This window comes from Falco peregrinus, chromosome 9 (assembly GCF_023634155.1).
Source record: "Falco peregrinus isolate bFalPer1 chromosome 9, bFalPer1.pri, whole genome shotgun sequence".
In the NCBI taxonomy this organism is placed as follows: Eukaryota; Metazoa; Chordata; class Aves; order Falconiformes; family Falconidae; genus Falco; species Falco peregrinus.
Genome location: NC_073729.1, coordinates 38,543,524 through 38,556,324, shown reverse-complemented (window position 1 = coordinate 38,556,324; position 12,801 = coordinate 38,543,524). Strand labels below are relative to the sequence as shown.

Here is a 12,801-nt window from a genome sequence, read left to right as displayed (position 1 = left end):
AATTTGCCCTGACCTTACGCTCTTTGGAGGAAAGAACATGGTTCCACCTGATTCTATGGCTGTTCTTACACTGCAAAATCAATTACATCTCTGGTACTCCTCAGCCCTTCTTTGAACTCACTCAGCTTGCTTACCTGGCAAAAAATGATCTTCTGGGGAGGTGGGGACACAGAGGGGCTGGATTAGCGCCCTGCTTACTTAGCAAACTGAACTGGTTCAGGAAAACATCCAATAAATGCTGGAGATGGTACAAGACAGAGCAAGAACACAACCAGCCCTTCTGCATGCCAACCAGTCATTAGATCAGTTTAAGATGTAATATGCAGCTTCATCACCAAAATACATACAAAAAGGAAGCAGCAGATTGCCTATATCCTCTATTTGAACACACAGAGACAAGCCACAATTCTAGCTCTTCTAGGGGGGGGGGACAAAAAAAGGGCCAGTTTCACATTTTTAATCCATTTGGTAATTAGGAAGAGATTCTGATTTATACATGACTGAATAGTAAAGGTTACTTTACAATTAAACATCGCATTTATAACCTTTACTGTATTTATACAACCTAAAGTAATGAATACCCCTTCACCAAACTAAAACCTGTTGTAAATACAGAAATGCATCCAAGTCTGGTAAGGACAATAGCCGAATGAAAAATAAAGCTATTCCATCGCAGCACCAATTTGATTATCACATTAAATGGTGCTACATCAGTCACAGAAGCCAAGGGGATATGACCAGACAGAAAAAGGTGAATGATCCATAAGTATGCATTATTAAAAATCCAGCAAGTCCCATTCGCAATTCAGAATTTACAAGAACAGAAGTGAAGACCAAGTGAGATTATTGAAATCTCTCATCAATTCTGATTTGCACAGTAGAAGGCACAGTCACCTAGTCCTTCCTATATCAGGACCAAATTACTACTGCTTTGCTTAATAACTGACCTGATCTGACCAGAATACTAAGAATTCCCAGGGAAAAGCAAAACAGAATTTTATTATTCTTCCCAAACCACATTCATATGAAAATGAGACCACTGAGATGCATCAAAACATGTATCAGTAACATAGTCTTTAACATTACACAGAGAAACAGCAAAACACTCCTCTGTTCTCCTTTAACTGTCGTGGATTAAACCAGGCTATAATAATTATGGACACAAATACTCTTAACCTGTATTGCGCAGCTGTCCAATGCTAGGCTTAAGAGCTGCAAGCAGTAGAGACATAGTTACTTATATCCAAAACACAGCTGGCAGATGATGATGCACACAAGGTAGACCCTGATAATGGAGCATTATGGTGTCAGCACTGTCTACGGAAACAGAACTCACTGAGTATTTGGCTTTCCTTTTTCCAGGAAGCAACAGCAGTGGCAATCCATCTGAGCTATTATTTGTGAGAATAAAAGTAAATAATTAAAATTTAAAATCCCTATTCTGTTACATATGAAAACCGAACCTGAAAAAAGTTTTAAAGCTGATTTGCCTCCTCCAATTTTTATTATTTTTGTGCTTAGACTATATTATGATCGTAATTTTTTAAGCTTCTTACCAAAATATCTGTATATTACTACTACGCTATAGTGTTTACCTTAAGCATGCAACAGAGGAATGTTTAAGAAAACTATCCTAGAAGCATCTTTAAGAAAATTTCCTAGTACATCTTTAAGGAACCAAAATACACGTTGTACGTAATAGAGCCCCTGAAATTTAAATGTACCAGTACACTTATGCTTTCCAATAAAAAACATTAAAGACCCTGTCATATGTGATGAATGTGAAATACAAGCTGCAAACAGAATCACCAGAGGGTTTCTGAAGGTGATCTGAGATTAAGAAAATATAAATTATACAGGTTTGTTCAATTATTTTAACCTTAAGACACAAAATGAGTAGCTAGGAATATAATTAGTCTCCAAGAACACTGCTTCCAGCAGCTGTTTAATTTCCATTTTATAAATTTCCAGCTTCTAAAGTTGCAAACATGTTAATACAAGCCAAGTATAGCCCACACTAAGCTTCTGCACTCAAGAAGCCTCATGTGCCACACACAAGCCAAGTTTCAAAATTCCAAATAATAAATGAAATTGGAACAGTCATTGCCAGTCCTGAACCCACTCCACAATCCCAGTCCAATGGCCAATAATCCAAATGAATCCTAGTGATTGTCTTGCTTCTTCAGGAGTGTTGCCTCAGTTCAGTGAGACACATTTGGTAAGCTCTGCTCCCCTAGTCCAGTAAATTGTGCTAGAAAAGCTCCACACTGATTTTAAACTCAGCTTTTAAGACTTTACATTTCCTTTTTACTTTTCAACATAAACTGAAACACTGGTGCTAAACACAGTCTAACATGCTCCAGGATCTGAAAGACTGTCGTCCTCTTGTGTCTACAGAAAAAGAAAGGCAGAAGCTGAAGTAATGAGCCGCCAAGTCCTCCTATCTGAACACAGAAGACTCATGAGTGTGCCCGACACGGCAAGCAGAAGCAGATTCTTCTCCACTTGTAACCCTCATCTCATCACCTCAGCATTCAAGGACAAAAGCTCTTCTGGGTTTCCCAGATGCAACCCCCTGATGCTTAATAGACCTTTCCTATTCTCCAGAGCAAACACACATGTGACTGAGTCGCCCCAGTTTTGCTACAAACTTTGACTGTGATTCACACACTGTGACTGTGCTGTCACGGCCTTGATCATGCACACCCGGTTCCAGACTCCTTGTACTTGACAGGAATCAGAAAACAGATCAGACACCAGGCTCTCAACTGGCAAAGCAAACCCCAAGGCACTGCCGCCAAGCCAGCCAGCAGCACTCCCAGCACTGCCCAGGAATCTAGTGACAGTACTACACAGCATCAGTTGTTTTGTAATGTCGCGTTTTCTGCACCAGACTTCATAATGATGATTCTTAAGATAGTAGAAGCATCTGACTTTGCTACTATGTTTTGAATTACTCCCTGTGACTTAAATATTTTAAAAAGAAACAGACATTGACTTAAAATGATGATGCAAGGCAACAACAAAAAAAAATATTTACAAGCTATTCCTTTCCCATTTGCACACTGACAAGACTGTACCGAATCAAAGAAAACCACCCCGTTTTCATTGTCCAAAGCAAATAACGCAACTGAGAATTCCAAGACCTAAATACCAGAAAGGAACGCTACAGATAAGAGAAAGCATTAAAGCCCAGAGCACTCCAGTCCATTATTTAAATGAATAAAAATTTCAGTGAAAAAAACCGGGGCAGTTGCAAAGCGTTTCTCTTTTTCTCTCCAACGAAGCCGGGTATGACGAGGGATTATTTCCTAAATTCGGCTCCGTGAGGGAGCCGTACTTTCCTCCGGCGTCTCGTAACGGCAGCGGAGCCCTCCCTTAGCAGCGGCCTCTCGGCGGGAGCCGCCGGCGGCAACGACCGCCCAGGCCCTGCGGGCTGCGGCCGCCTCAGCGACACCCGCCCGGGGATTGCCCTCCGGCCCACGCGGGGAACCCCTGCCGCCTTCCCGCTCACCGCCGGCCCCCCAGGACCGCGGAGCGGCAGCAGCAGCCGCGGGGCGCAGGGCTCGGCGAGACAGACGATGCCCGCGGGCGCAGCGAGCCGCTGACCCCGGCCCGCCCGCCGCAACGGCTCCCGCGGAGCCGCCGTGCGGCACCTGCCGCCGAGCGCCTCAACGGCGACGCCCAGCAGCCGCGGAAGACGCGCAGGGGCGGCTCCGGGGGTGTCCGGAGCCGGGGCCAGGCCCGCGGGCGGCGGCGGGGCTCACCTGGGCGACAGGTACCTCAGCAGCTCCGGCTGCCGCGGCATGTGGGGCGCTCTGCGCTTGCGCGCTGCGCTGCGGAGCCCGCACATGCGCGGGGCCCATTCGGGGGCTGGGACTACAAACAAGATGGCGGTCGGGCGGCGAGCGCCATCTTGGGGCAGGTCTCGGCGCATCGCCTTCCGCCCGAAGGGCTGGGCCCGGCCGCGCCGCACGCATCGCCGCTCCCCAGCCGGGCCCGGCTCCGCCCCGCCTCCTCGCTCTCTCAGCAGTCCCGTGAAAGCTCTGAGCGAGGGGAGCTCCTCGGCCAGCTCTGCTAGCGCGGTCGGGCGGCAGCGCCGCGCGGCGACCCGGGGCTCGTCAAGGCCAGAGACAGGCCGACTGCAAGCTGAGGGAGCGTGCCTGCAGCAATCCTCGGAGCCACCCCGAAGCACTTCTTGTGCTGGTCGGAGGTAAGATTAAATTGGTAGACCAAGCAAATTTGCTTGTTCCTTTCCCCCAGGAGGTTCTGGCAGCGTGCAGAAGTGAACGTTGGCGGAGCCCTCCCCGAGGTCACAGCACCAGGGTACCCTGTCCCGGGACCTGCTGCCTGAGCCCCAGCCGCGCTCTCCACGAGGGTGGCTGTCCCGAACGGGCAGCGAGCTCTGCGCCACGGCGGGGGGCGTGCGCCATCCTCTGCCCCCTGCCGCCTTCGCCCCCTCCTCAGGCAGCTTCTCCAAATTCAAATACGTGGTTCCCAGGATAGCGTGACATCCCCAGTGCCTCTCACCTTACCTCGGTAGGGCCCTGCCCAAAACATCTAAAACCAAGGTATTGCCCAAACTAAATGCATATTCTGGTTTCTGGTGCCACCCAGTGGTTCTGTATACTGCTTCTAACTCGATCCGTTAAAAGTCCGTTACTAGACAGCAGAGGAGGGGGAGGCAGAGCTGCGATGGTATGTAGGTAAACCATTCCCGAATGCATTCCCAGTAGAAGAGACCAGCACTGGGCCATACTGCCACTGCGGTCATCCCAGCCCTGTGCAGCGCCGTTGAGTGCCTAGTGCTCCCCCCTCCTTCTTATCTCTGAGCTCCAGCCCTTCCCCACATCACTCCCCTGAATTGCCTGTGAAATCATGCCACTTACCTCAGCACCAGTTGCTACTTCTATCACCTTTTCCCACTTACCTGTTACATCTGCGCAATTTGTCTGATGTCCAGCTAGCTTTACATCGGTCCAGGGCCTTCTCATTTGCCAGCAGTTGCCCTCTTTGAGGTGGTATTAGAAGAATCCACCTTAATTGGGAAACATCCAACTCATGCAGTTGCAAGTAGCTGCAGTCCGACTTCCTGCCACCAAGACCCAGCAAGGGCAACACAGGGAACACACAGGGAGGCATTTTAGGTAAATAACACCCCTGTAAACAGGCAGACAAGCCCAGCTCTTTGGCCTTGTTAGCCACATAATGCTTCCCAGGTGTTGGTAGCAAGGTGGAGCACATTTGTTTCTCAGGCTCCTGGTGCTAGAGTGAACCCCATTCTTGCCTGAGTCTCAGGTCTTCAGAGACCACCCTGCAGATCTGAGCGACCCACCCCAGTGGTCCACTTCATTGTAGGTCACAGTATTAAATGTCAAGTCTTCGTGAGAGTCAGATTAGGTTCAGCACCACAGAGTTAGGCAATGTTACATGCTCACTCAAGTCTGGAGGCAAGCAGTGCTCCATCTTGCCAACAGATTGGATACAGCCCTCCCAACGTACCTGTTAACTTACAGTGCGCTGTTGCCTGGCTTTGCCAGGGCTATATACTGAAATTCCAGGGGCTGTGGTGACCATTTCTTCCATAAGTTTACTAGTTCAACTTGGACACCTTCCCTTTCTTTTAAGAAACTGTCAACAAGAAAACAGGATCCAAGATGAGTGTGTACCTGCCAGAGAACAGAGAGGGCTGGCTGGTCCCTGAGGGATGGGGCAGCTGGCCAGGGCAGAGGCCTTGCCAGCCAGAGCACCATCCCATCATACCCAAGCAAGCTGAGCAGAGCAGACCCAAAAGTGATGGCCAAGTTCAGTCAAGAGTCCAGATCACGAGGCACGTTTGTGGTGATAATGTAGGTCCAAGTCAATCTGCAGGTTGGAGTCAGGTCTGGTGATAAATAACCAGCATCAGCTGCAGCCTAGTGATTGCTGGGCAGGTCCATGGGGACAAGGTGGGTACACAATCAAGCTGGAAAATCAGTCCACAGCTCAGGATCAGCTTGGGCCATGCATAGCTGAGACAAAGCTACAGAATGGTTCTCCTATAACATAGCTCAGGCAGGGACTAGAGCCCCCCTGAGCCTCATTAAATGAGACTCCTGAGCAGGGTGTGTGTGGGTAGAAGCTCATGTGAGGCTGGTCAGGACCATTAGGGCCTATTAGTGCATGGAGGGCCCTGGCAGTACCTCCCAAACCCATGTGGAAGTACCTGAAGTCTGATACACACTCCCTGCTCCACACACCCAGAACTGGCGGATTCCCCTCGTGCAGCTCCCTCCTGGGGAGCCCAGGGGCCCTCCAACAAATCCCGGAGCAGTTCAGGCAGTCAGCACTGGCTGTACCCGCTGTACCTCACCTATGAGGACAGTGATTTTCTTTCAGATCCCTCTCAAGATGTGAGAAGCGTGCAGTAAGTGCTCACTGGGAACCAGCCAGCTCCTAAATGTGTTGGCTAAGACAGTCCTGTGATGGACCTCAGTGCACCAGCAACAGAGGCTTGAGTGGCCCTGACCAACCTCCCTGGGGGGACTGCTGCCCCCGGGAGCCCCGCTGCAGCTTGGCCCTGGGCCCTCCCTCCCTGGGCTGTGGTGTAGGGGTGCCTGTCTCCAGCTGTGTCTTTTGTCATGGCATCTGATGGGACCTTGGCTGTTAAGAAGCTTGTCTCTTGGGCAGACTCCTTCAATACATTAATTAATACAATAAATTATAGCCCACCAACCTTATCCTGAGCAATTAATTTTTTTCTTTTTGTTTCATATCAATACTTTTTTATATAAAAGCATTTAAGGAATAGCATGCCTAGTGGTGTCTGCCCCTCTTCTCACACAGGCCCAAGCTTTTCATGATACCTTTGTGTTTGCTTGGGCTGCCAAGAGCAAGAGGGGAAGGAAGAGGGGTAAGTGTGGACCTGTGCAGGCACTATATGCAGAAACAGTCAGTAGCACTCCTTAAATTTGTAGGTATTATGTAAACTAGATTGGCTGTTGAACAGAGGTGGAAAGAGTGGAATTTCCTGCCACAAGACTGTACAATCATTGCAACAGTCTTCCAGCCTAGGATGTTGGTTTTAGGCTCTCTGGTGTGGCTGGTCCCCATGCTGTGCTGGCTGCTGTCAATACAGCTTATTTCATCTGTACATGTGCTGCAGCATAGCAGTCCAGGACCTGCAGAAGGCAGCAGCATTTGCCCTAGCTAGGCTAACACCACCTCCTTCCATGTGTTTTTAGCTGACCTGTGTCTTTTTTTTTTCCCCCACAGTCCTCACAGAAGACAGTCCTGTTTTTCTCAGAGAAGACACTAATAAAAAGAACTGCTAAAAATTACTTACAGAACTGTATGCTGTTGCATTGAGGATCCAATGTAGTAATAACCGTATTGTGGGCATAAGTGAGGGCTGGGAAGCAGAGGGCTCTATGACTGTAAGGCAGCCAGCGTTGGGGCTCCCCAATGCTTTTGCAGTCATTCAGTTTCATATCAGTGTGAGTGCCCTGTGCCCTGGCACAGTGTGGCTTTGGCCTAAGGCACCAACTGGGTGCTGGGGGGGGCTGATGAGGCAGCTCTCAAATGAGTCCTGGGTGGGCCACCTGACTTCACACCAGGAGAACACGGGTCGTTTATTTCAGAACAAGCAGGGTATAACTGCAAACCTTCTCATGTCAGCCTAAACCCTTCACAAATCTTTGGCTGTATGTTCTTTCTTGCCAAAATCTACAGTGTACACAAGCTGATCTTGGAGACCAGTAGCAATGAAACAGCTACTCTGCCCACCCAGGGCTGTAGTTCAAAATACTAAGGCAGTCTTGAAATTGCATTGTATTTTAATTTAATTACTTTTCAAGCTTTCTAGAAAAAATAAATGTTCACTACAAAGTGATAAAACTGTCTTAAGCCAACTTAACCCTCATCCACCGCTTGTGAAATATGCACATTAAGTGCACTAAATACTTGGAGTGTTTGCATTCAGAGGAAAGTTGTATTTGGAAAACAACAGCTAGAATTCAGACTGTCCCTGTCAACCTCTTTTCTGCCTAATCCAAATCAGATTTCCCCAAATACTATTTCTTTTTTTTGCAGTCAAAGACGTTAGAGCATCTTCTCTGCATATTTGCATTCAGCTGTCTCCACAGAGGGTATCTGCCAGAGCCACCAGCTTTGGCAAAACAGACTCCCCCTCAAAGTATCTAATTGAACTAAAAAGCTGCTGTGAGCAGTCTGATTCTGCAAGTAGTTCAAAACTTAACATTTCTCCCTCTGATAGCTTTAGTGACAGCACAAAAAGAAGCATGCAGCATATGCAGCTGCAGTGCAAGGTAAAGGGAGCCTATTCCATTATTTTTCCTACTCATTTGAATCATTGGGGCCTGTCCTGGGTGATGGATGGTGCATTTCCATCAGACACAAGGGAGGGACAGCAGTGAACAGCCTGGGGCTGGCCCTTGGCAGGCACCTCTGTTTTCTGTTAGAGTAGCCAGGGGAACAGTGGGCTACGAACATAACTATGCCATCTATACATACATGTGCCTCATCGGGTTCATCCAGATCTGCTGGGCTGGTGTGATTTCCCATGCCTTTCCAGTTTTATGAGGAGACCAAAGCTGCCTGGATCCAGAGGGCAGAGCTGTCCCAGCAGCAGCTGGATCCAGCTCTCCTGCAGAGGCAGCCCACTGCCGTGCCTGGCTGTGACAGCCTCTCCTGCTGGCTGTGCTCTTCAAGCATCTTCCCAGGCTACAGAAGTCATAACTGCTCATCTCCAGTCACCAATGGGAAATGAAAAAGGGTGCTACACTGCAAGCCAGAGATACACGGAGAATGGCAAATCTGTGAGGCAAGTTGTGCAAGAGCCTGATGTAAGGGCACGTGTTTCCAAAGCAGTGGCCTGTTCGAGCCTGGCAAGATCACTGCATGGTATGCTGGCCGCAGAATGAGCCGTTGGTTCAAGCCGGCTGCTCAAAGAACTCCTGCAAAAGGCTGCTCCTTCTCTGTAAGACACAGCACTGGAATGTGATGCTCCGGGGTTGCTCAGGGTTGCCAAGCTGCTCTGCACAAACCTCGTTTCTTTGTACTAGAGCCAACGATTCCCTTGTGTCTTTCTGGGGCCTTCAGGGAAGTGGAGGAATGGAAAGGAGCGCTCTGCTTACTGCACAGGCATGTTGGAAAACACCTCCCACATCACACTACACATCTGTGGCACTGACCATTTACTGAGAAGTCTGAGTGGGGCAGCACTGCTTGCTGTGCAAAAAAGGGCAACACTGAGGCCAGCCGCTCTGTTTTCTCAAGGCACAAAGCCACCTTGCATAAGCTAGATGGTTCATGGTTGAGGGGCACTGAGCAGGCGTGAAAGGACCATGTACCTGCTCAGAAGCTCCGCTGAACCTGAAGGACTCTTCTGCTCATATTCAGCACAAAACCCAGCAACTGGGAGTGCTGCTTTCTGTGTGCAAGTAGGGGTAGCTCTGTATCTTCCAGCTTAGAAAACAGACCACATCAAATTCTTTTTTCTTTTATAAATCCATGCCTTTTCTTCAATAAATATTTACTTGTTTAGTATTTACTTTTTAGTATTACAAGTGCTTGACTTCCTAGGAGGTATTAATCGAAACTATAGCAATGAATGCTAAGCATGACTGAAAGTGTATCTGTGTGTTAGAGGTGTGCAGTGGAAGTAATGGCAAATGTGAGAATGTAACCGATGGGCAGCATGTTTTCACATTATTTTTTCTGAAAAAGCTCTAAGTGGGACAACAACACTAGGATGATAATAAAAGATGTAAGAAAATCTTCACAAGACACCTGGGGTATTCTCTCGACACAGAAGAGCAGGCTGAGGAAGTAGCCAAAATACTCAGATTAAAGCTATACATGTATATGTATATGTACATAAATGAATGGTCATGATTATAGGTATGTTATTTATGATATATTAATTATATATTACATGACTACATTATGATATATAGTGAACTGATGTAATATGGATATAGAATTAACTGAAGGCATGGTCCTGGAGACTGAGTAGTTTTGGCTGGAGCTTTGGACCGGAAATATGCTCAACGTGTGGAAAATAATTAGTGAATTAAAACATGAATGATGGAAGACAGCCGGTAAGAAAACACAGTGCAGTGTAATAAGGAACTGATGAAATGTTTACAAAACTGAGCTCTAGCTTATATATGAGCTCCTGAAGCTCGGACATCAGTGTGCTGTTCAGCTGCAGCACAACACTTGCCTGTCTACAGGACACCTGCATGACAAATTCAGTGTCTTATCAAGCTGGGCAGTAGTTCCTCACAGGGTTCCGGGCTGACTCTGAAGCAGGCAGCTGTGGGCAGTGGTTGCTTTCTGGGCATGCAGGGTGGGATGGTGCTCCTAGGCTTTCTGCCCAGCTGGGCACCAGGAGTGGGCAGGGGGAGGGGGAGAGGCAGACCCTGAAGAGAGCAGCTGGACACAGGTGCGATGACAAGCTTCTCTGTGAGGTCCAAGGTCAAGGCAACCTCCATCTCTGTCTCTTCACCAAGTGCATGGAGGTTCATACCAAGAGAAAATTTGAAAGGTTTTCAGAAGCCAGCCAAAGCCTTTGCATTGCTGTTTACTACAGAATAGCTTCAGGCTATTCCCTGGCTGAGGTTTTTCTTTATGAGGAATGAATCAGCCAGACAAATCTGTTTAAAACTGAAGTAAGTAGAAAAAATCTTAAGACAAATTGCTCATAAGAAGAAATTGCTAGCACTAGATCATACTTGCTCCTGTGTTGTAGACTAAACAAGAAATTAGTCACCTGCCTGCTTATGTAACCATAAAACAAAATGCCCTTGATATGAGAGGAATGGGATGTGGCAAATGCAATTCCACTTTTTAAAAAGGACTTGGGGAACTACGAGCCATTGAGTCTAGTGTCTCTATCAGGCAAATGTATGGAAGCTATACCAAAGAATGTAATTGATAGAAGTAGGGAAAAAAAATAATGGTAAAATAGTGATGAGTCACAATGATTTTATAGATGGGAAAGTGCTTCATTGGCAAGGCAGGGAGACTGGAGGCTCCCCAGCAAGGGAGGGCAGGAGTCCATCTGGGTCCCAGGAGACAGAGCAGAGTGCCTGTCTGGAGAGCAGAGAGGCCAGGGCTGAGCCCAGTTCCCTCTTCCTGGCTGGGCTCAGCCCCCCTGCAGCTTGCTCACTGCCTGCTGCACAGGGGCGATGGGAGCTAGCACTCAGGGTGCCCCAGCTGTGCTGCTGGGGGGGGAAGCATGAGAGCGCTGGGGAGGGGTGCAAGGGGTGATGCCCCCCTGCCTGCAGCTCTCGGTACCGAGTGACTGGGCAGGGAGAAACCAGCGACTCCAGATGAAACCATCTCAGATTTGAAAGTGAGCCTTGAATTTTGAAAGGAGGTTTTCAGAGAGAGTTGAGAACTGCATTTTTACTTCCCCATTCTCAGTTGAGTTTAATTAATATCCCATCCCAGTTACTGCTGCATACAATTTAAACCACAATGGGGCTTCTTGGAGAATGTAACTATTAGACCAGAGTTAATAGCACCAATTAGTGGGTGGATGACATTCTCTAGCTTTCAAAAAAGTCTTAAATTTAAAACAAACCTTTTCTTTTTGTTCTTTGAATGCCAATGGCCTTTCTCTGATGATGTCCTTTCTTTGAGAACTGTTGTTCAAAATATGGATGAAGACTGTTTGCTGAGCGCTGCTGTCTTCTACCTGGACAGCCAGGCTTGTGTTTTGAAAGCCCACTGTAAGATCCTCATTGGCCAAAGGGTAAGAAAACAAGGCTAGTGCAAACTGCTGCTACAAAGTGGTGATTACAAGCAGTTTTAAGCTAAACCGACAGATGTGGGAAAAGGGAAAGCCTACCTGATACCACCCCAGTTTTCTGTTTGTAATCCCCTGGCCCACCCAATTTTGTCCCCAGCACACAGTTTTTCCCTGGAATCCCTTTGGGGTTATTGTCCCCACACATGTACTCCTGGGAATTGGGCATTTAGTTCTGGCTTTCCAGTTCTGTGGGTGGCATGTTGGTGTTTTGCACAGCATAAACACCAAAGGCTGCCCCAGTAACAGTGGCTTGGAGCCATGTGTGGGAGCCTCCTCGCCAGGCACAGGCTTGGTCTCTCCTTTGCATGGCCAGTGGGTGCTTCTCGGTCAGCCCACAGGCCTGGCCCCAAGCCCTGGACATGTGCAGGTTGTCTGCACCCCATGGGGTCAGGACTGCCCCACAGACCTGCAAACTGTGGTCCCTGAGCTTGCCTTTTCTTATTTCATTTTTCTGTTTGCAGCTAAACTTTGAGTTCACCTCTTATTACACAATCTTCTCATGGATACACTTTTTTATATATTTATGTTATGCAAATAAACTATATAAAAGTGCATCTGTGTCTTTATAATGTATTTTACATATTTGCACAGCTCTGTAAAGATAGGTTTGTATATATAAATATCTCTATAGCAGGTCACGTAGCTGCCACGACGGAACCCACCACCCTGTAGCCTGCATGGCTGTCATCCTCTGCTACCCACCTCAGGCCTGTGCTTGCTGCCCTGGTGCAGGTGCTCATGTAGCCCCTGGAAGAAAGGCACTCCAGTTCTGTGAGGAATCAGTTACAATATCCTTTACTGGAGGGAATATCAGAGGGAAAAAGAGGATAGCAGAGACAGCCTTATGGCCCTGTCATTGTGATCTTTAAGGTCTTAAAGGGTTTTCCACAAAGTAAACAACTCCAGAATTTCTGCAGTTAGGCAACATGCTGTTTGATGAAAACACACTGCTTTGCTTCAAGATAAAGACAAGGACAGGCTGG

General features: G+C 47.8%; 1 protein-coding gene and 1 long non-coding RNA gene across 5 annotated transcripts in view; one reads left to right on the top strand and one right to left on the bottom strand.

The window, feature by feature from the left end:
• NDRG3 (NDRG family member 3) overlaps positions 1-3,872 on the bottom strand; it is a 60,803-nt gene extending 56,931 nt beyond the window's left edge. The window contains exon 1 of one of the 4 annotated variants that reach the window (XM_055814069.1): positions 3,768-3,872. The gene's annotated coding sequence lies outside the window, so the exon portion shown is untranslated. The remainder of the gene's footprint in view (positions 1-3,767) is intronic. The other 3 variants (XM_055814068.1, XM_055814071.1, XM_055814070.1) reach the window with 3 other exon arrangements.
• A 54-nt stretch (positions 3,873-3,926) lies between these two features.
• On the top strand, positions 3,927-12,370 carry LOC114011515 (uncharacterized). The gene is made up of 2 exons (XR_003553443.2): positions 3,927-4,213; positions 7,255-12,370. It is a non-coding gene; the product is annotated as an uncharacterized LOC114011515 (long non-coding RNA).
• Positions 12,371-12,801: the final 431 nt, after the last annotated feature.